Source organism: Scomber scombrus, chromosome 15 (genome assembly GCF_963691925.1).
Source record: "Scomber scombrus chromosome 15, fScoSco1.1, whole genome shotgun sequence".
Lineage (NCBI taxonomy): Eukaryota > Metazoa > Chordata > Actinopteri > Scombriformes > Scombridae > Scomber > Scomber scombrus.
Window position 1 is genome coordinate 27,725,843 of NC_084984.1, and position 6,595 is coordinate 27,732,437.

Genomic DNA, 6,595 nt, shown 5'->3' on the forward strand with positions numbered 1-6,595 from the left:
CGGGATGGGAGAACTGGGGTTGGCCGTACCCCCAGCAGTGGAGCCTTCAGTGGCTCTACACCTCCACCCCAACCAGCGCTCTCTCTCAGCCTCCTCCACCACTTCTCTGCCCAACAAAGCGGAGCACCTCACCGCCTCCGTTTTCCAGCGGATGTACATGTATGGAGCACAGTCAGTATGTTCCCTCAATGCGACCACATTGGAGGAGATGGGGCAACAGCTCGACTCTGGGGCGCCCAACCCAGCCCTCTGGGATGAGATCTGCGTCGTCAACGACCTCATCCTGCGCTCCTCAAGAGGTGCAGTTCAGGGCTGCGGCAGAGTGATGGGGCTTGCGGTGTCAGGGGAGAGGGCCTTGTGGCTCAACCTCTCTGGCCTCAGCGACGGCCAGAAAGCTGAGGTCATGGATGCACCGTACGACCCAACCAAAGGTCTGTTCGGCCCCGCGCTTGAGAAGATGAGGGAGACCAGCAACCTGAGGAAGCAGGAGGGTGAGGCCTTCAACCTCTGTCTTCCTAGGAAGCCCACCCCTCGTCCTCCCCAGGGTCCAAGGACTGGCTTCGCTGCGGCGGCCGCAGCAGTGAGGGGCAGACAATGGGGAGGCAGGCCGCAGAGGCAGGCAACCGGGCAGCAGCCGCACCAGCAGCCTCAGCGGCAGCCTCAGCAGAACCAAGGGCCATGGGGCAAACACTCCTTTGCTGCAGTCACAGCAAGAAGCCGGCCGCAACACCCCAGAGGCGCTAAGAGGAAGCAGTCGTCCTGACGATCCAGCTTCTCCCTCCCCGCCTCCCATGAAGAAGAGAATCCCCGCAGTTCATGGTTCAGAGACTCTGGCAGTTTTCAGTGGTCCAGAGGCCTCTCTGCTTCTCTCCCCCCACGTTCTGGAGGAGGAGATCCGGGGTCAGGGGGTAATTCAGTGTCACCAAGCACTTTCACCTTTTCTAACAGAAATAAAATTCAAAACCTCGCAACCAGGCAGTGTGCCAAGGGCGAGTGTGTCCCCCAAAACAAAATAAAGACAAAACATGGTCATGCCCTCAAAACTCCCACAGAGGGCGCTCACGCTCCTCTGTTGGGAGACAGGTCCCCCCAGTCGCGCCGAGTGACGTCACTACAGGGCTACTACGTGAGCACGTTACCTGCCCGAGCGGCAAGCTGGCGCGCATGCGCAGTTCACCCGTGGGTTTTGTCAACAGTTTGTCGGGGGAACAGACTTCAATTCACTATGAAACCACCCAGGTTCAACGGCGTGGTGGTTTCAGTAGCAAAGGGGGAGGCGGCCCTTGTTTTACAGGACGAAATAGCGTCGCTGTTAAAGAAACGGGCGATCAGAGCTGTGCCGCGCGAGGAAGCTCAACAGGGTTTCTACTCCCGTTACTTCCTCATTCCCAAGAAGGGGAGCTGTGTGTTAAACAGACACCTACGAAAGTACACATTCAGGATGTTGACACACAAAGTACTCTGTCAGTCAATCCGTCCGGGCGATTGGTTTGTTACAATCGACCTCAAGGACGCATATTTTCACATCGCCATTTATCCCGCACACAGGAAGTTTCTCAGGTTTGCTTTTCAGGGCAAAGCCTACGAGTATCAAGCCATTCCCTTCGGGCTATCATTAGCTCCCAGAGTGTTCAGCAAATGTGTGGAAGCAGCACTGTCTCCGTTGAGGAGCAGAGGTATCAGAATATTTTCGTACATAGACGATTATCTGATATGCGCTCGATCGCGGGAACAAGCGGTCAGGGATTCCGCTACGGTGATCAATCATATCAGGGATCTCGGGTTCAATATAAACTGGGCAAAGAGCCGAGCCAGCTCAGTGCACAGAATACCTGGGTCTCAACATAAACTCTCTCTCTTATCGCGTCACGCTATCAGAGGGGAGGTTAACATCATTAACACAGTGTCTTTCCCTCTTCAAGCTGGGGAAAGTCGTGTCATTCAGATTATGCCTACGCCTGCTGGGCCTCATGGCGTCAGTGATTTCTGTCGTGCATTTGGGGCTGCTGATGATGAGGGACTTTCAGCGTTGGGTCGCGTCTCTGCGCTTGTGTCCACACTGTCATCTCAGCCGCAGGCTGAGAATAACGTCAACGTGTGTGGCGGCTCTCCGACCGTGGGGAGACACCGCGGCGCTCGCGGAGGGGGTTCCGCTGGGTGCAGTGACGTCACGTGTAACCATGACAACGGACGCGTCCCCTGTCAGGATGGGGAGCGGCGCTGTTGGGCAGATCAGTGAATGGAAAGTGGGATCAGAGCCTGGCTCATTCTCACATAACTGTTCTGGAGCTTTGGGCAGTGTTTCTAGCATTGAAGCATTTCCTGCCTTTTCTCCAGGGTCGCCATGTCATGGTAAAGACAGACAATTCCACTGTGGTGGCCTACATAAACCGCCAGGGCGGTACGCGATCACTGCAGCTGCACAGTTTAGCTCGGAGGGTAATCTTATGGTGCAGCACTCGGCTCCTGTCTCTTCGAGCGACACACGTACCGGGCGTTTTGAACAGAGGAGCGGATCTCCTGTCCCGGGGCAATCCCCTGTACGGAGAGTGGAAGCTCCACCCACAGGTGGTGGAGCAGATTAGGCGGAGATTCGGCCGGGCAGCCGTAGATCTATTCGCCTCGCGAGAAAGCGCGCAATGTCCGCTGTTTTTCTCCCTGTCGGACGTAAATGCACCTCTGGGTGTGGACGCTCTAGCACACCCGTGGCCAGACGTGCTGCTTTATGCGTTTCCCCCGCTCAGCCTGATCTCCCCGACTCTAATCAGAGTGAGGAAGCAGAGCCTGTCACTAATCATGATAGCGCCTCGATGGACATCCAAACACTGGATGGCGGAAATAATACAGCTGCTGGCGGGCGAACCGTGGCCACTCCCCATACGCAGGGATCTTCTGTCCCAGGCGAACGGGGAGATCTACCACCCGCACCCAGACAGTCTGGGCTTGGCCCGTGAGAGGTGGAGTCTGAGTGCAGCAGGCCTGCCAGAGCAGGTCATTGACACCATCCAGAACGCATAGCTTCCTCCACTCGCTCTCTGTATAGTGGCAAGTGGCGGGTCTTTGAGGAGTGGTGTGACTTGAAGCACATCATCCCTTTCCAGTGTTCAGTAGCGGACCTGCTGTGTTTCCTGCAGGATTTGGTGGACAAAGGCAAGGCTTTTTCCACTGTTAAGGTGTATTTAGCTGCCATTTCTGCGTGCCACGTGGGCTTTGGGGATAAGCCCGCCGGGCAACATCCCTTAGTCTGTCGTTTTATGAAAGGTGCAAGGCGCCCCTGTGGGAGCTATCCGTGGTGCTGGATGCCCTCTCTCTCCACCCATTTGAGCCGATGGAGGTGGGAGAGATGAAGTTTGTTTCTCTGAAGACAGCTTTACTCTTGGCTTTAACTACAGCAAATCGGGTGAGCGACCTACAGGCTTTATCCATACGGCCTTCCTGTTTGCAGTTTTCACAAGGGCTCACCAAGGTTTGTTTCAGGCCCAACCCAACTTTTGTGCCTAAGGTGGTGGAGTCAGGTTACAGGTGTCCCACAGTGGAGCTGTTGGCTTTTCACCCGCCTCCATTCTCCTCAGCTGAGTAGAAGAAGCTTAACACATTATGCCCGGTCAGGGCGCTTCATGTGTATCTGAGCAGGACAGCAGGGTTCTGTCAGTATCCTTGCATGTTCATTGACACCTGCTGGACATTTTGTGTGTTGCAACCATGTGCTTTTGTTTATTTTGGGTAATGACTCCGCCCTCACCTGTCATGCTTCCATGTGGTCATTGTCGGCCATTTTGTGCTCACCTGTTCTCTGTTAAGTCTTAATGATTAGGCCTACTTATTCTGTGCTCTGTCAGCCCCAGTTTGTCAGATTGTCCCAGTCTTTTGTTCTGAGCACATCAAACCGTTGTTACCTGCTTTGCCTGTCTGCCAACCTGCTTGTTTGAACTCTGCCTGTGAACCTGGTTTTTGGATTTTGCCTGCCGATTTGGATTATCTGCCTGTTTGGACTGCTTATTTGGACCTGACCCTTGCCTGCCTCTAGACCACTCTTTGGACTGCCCTCTGGTTTGTCCGCTCTTCTCCTGTTTCAGTTTTGTGTCCAAGGGCCTGCATTTTTGTTGAGTTTTTTCACCGTTTGACGGGACATTCTTTGTTGGAGTTGTTTTTTGACTTTTTCTGTTCAATTAAAAACTTGAATTTGAACTTTCTGCATTTGGGTCCGAACTTTCTACAAGACCTGACAGGTTCAGGAAAAGTGACCAGCTGTTTGTGTCCTGTGCCACTCCCCATAAGGGCAAGCCGTTGTCCCGCCAGAGGTTGTCCCACTGGATTGTGGAGGCTATATCTCTGGCTTATGGCTGTAGGGGTTTGCAGCCCCCCCAGGGTTTGAGGGCTCATTCCACCAGGGGCATAGCCACATCCTGGGCTCTGTTCAGGGGGGTGTCAGTGCATGACATTTGTGTGGCGGCAAGCTGGGCTACGCCCCACACTTTTGTAAGGTTCTACAGGCTGGATGTCTCAGGGCCGTCTGTAGCGCAGGCGGTGCTAGAGGCAAACAGACCGGGATCTGTCGTTACCGGGCTTTGAATTGTCCAGGGCAATCCGGGAGTGGGCTATATCACCCATAGTGAAACACCGAACGAAGTTAGAAAAAGAACGTTGGGTTACTTAACGTAATCCCTGGTTCTTTGATAACAGAGTGAGGTGTTTCACCATCACGTCCCTCCTCGCATAGACACGGGAAGAAACCGTTCCAGAATGAAGAGTTAGGGGCGGGTCGGCTGTAAGAGTATGAGGGGGCGGGGCTCCAGCACAGCTCGACCTGTCTGTCACAGACAGACGTTGTGTCATTGGAGCTTCCCTAGTAGGTCACGCCAAGGCGATTCCCATAGTGAAACACCTCACTCTGTTATCAAAGAACCAGGGATTACGTTAAGTAACCCAACGTTTTCTATTAATGTAATTAACTATTTGTACTTGCTTAAATAAATTCAGCTAAAATATAATGAATTTCACATTTTTATTAGGAATATCTGCAGTACTATTGGTTCATCCCTACTATCTCATGGTTTCTTGTTCTATAGCATTACAAAGTGTAAGCGCTCCTGGCTTTTAAAGGGAATGGGAGATGACACTCTGATTGGTTTACAGCATGTTACACCCAAAACACACCCATGATTCATTAAGAGACTTAAGTACAACCCTATTGAACCTAGCCTGACTTTTTCTGCCATTAAAATAGCAAAAGTGGATTTGGACACACCCTAAATGCATTTACACCACACGTTTCAGACCATACGCTATAGATCATTAAAATAGGGCTCTTAGTGGTGAATCAGTCTTTTTTGAGCGACTTGTGTTTTCTGGGTTTTTGGTTTTTTGGTTTGCTCTGTGTTTTCTCCAGCCAGTCCACTGTCAAGTCACCTGTTCTCTATACCCTCATTAGTTCTGTCTGTATTTTAGTCCTGTTTAGTCTTTGTTGGATCCTTTGTTCTGTATGTTGAGTCTGCTTCGCTCAGCTCAGCTCAGCTCTGCATTCAGTTTCAGTGTTTTTCTTCAGCTTTGCTCAGCCCATATACTCCTGTTTTGGGGTCTGTGTCCTGCCACTCACATACAAGATATACCAACTGACACTAATAAATTGCATAATTCCCAATTATTGAATTTCATCTGGAGAAATAAACCTCACTAACTAAAACACAATATGTTGTATAACAGCAAAGATAATGGGGGCCTGGAAGTCTTAGATTATGAAACCTTCAGTACACTGTACTGTTGGAGCTGTGGGCATCTGGATGTCTGTGGGAGAGGTGAAGACTTGTTTTTCAGAATTACTCTGATACACAACTGTTGTTGGACTGCACTGAATTGCACTGCAAAAAACCAAACTGTTTTCTACTTCAGAGTGAGGTGTTTACTACTTATATATCCCACTGCACTGTTAAAGGGTTGCCCCTAATGGAGCAGTAACCTCCTTTTAAAAAAATGTTAACCTTTAAATTCTATTTACTGCGATGAACAGGTAATTAAAATGATTGTACAACTGTGCAATAGTGCATGAATTAATTTCCTTAGCAGTACTTTGTCAGATAGGTAGATAATAAAAAAAAATCACACCTTTGGTTTTCAATCAATAAGACTTTATTTGTATAGCACTTTCCATATATAGATGTACACACATGTAACACAAAGTGTTTTACATACTAAAGAACAAAACGAAAAATGAAAAACAAAACAATAAATTATATTATAAATAATGGCTCAATAAAAACATGAATCTGCAGTGAGGAAACACCAGAGGCAGGATACAAATGTAAAAAGTTCAGAATACCCAAATAAAATAAAAGAAAGAAAATATAATGAATAAATAATAAAATAAAGTCACTACAAAATAAAGGGGGTTGTTACGATTGCGATCTGGGCATAACAGGGTAAAAAAAGAAATATGAGGTGGGACATTAAAAGGCAAACAAAGATAAGAATGAAATAAAATAATATAAAAACAATTAAGAGGAAATGTGATGAAGTAAAACCAGACACAGAAGATGTGCTATGAAGAGCAAAACAATCAAGAAATAAAAATAGAATAAAAAGGATAGTCCAAGTAGTA

The 6,595-nt window shown here is 49.2% G+C and overlaps 1 pseudogene; it reads left to right on the forward strand.

Annotated features, from left to right (window-relative positions):
- Positions 1-791: 791 nt before the first annotated feature.
- On the forward strand, positions 792-4,572 carry LOC133994973 (uncharacterized; annotated as a pseudogene).
- The last annotated feature ends 2,023 nt before the right edge of the window (positions 4,573-6,595 follow it).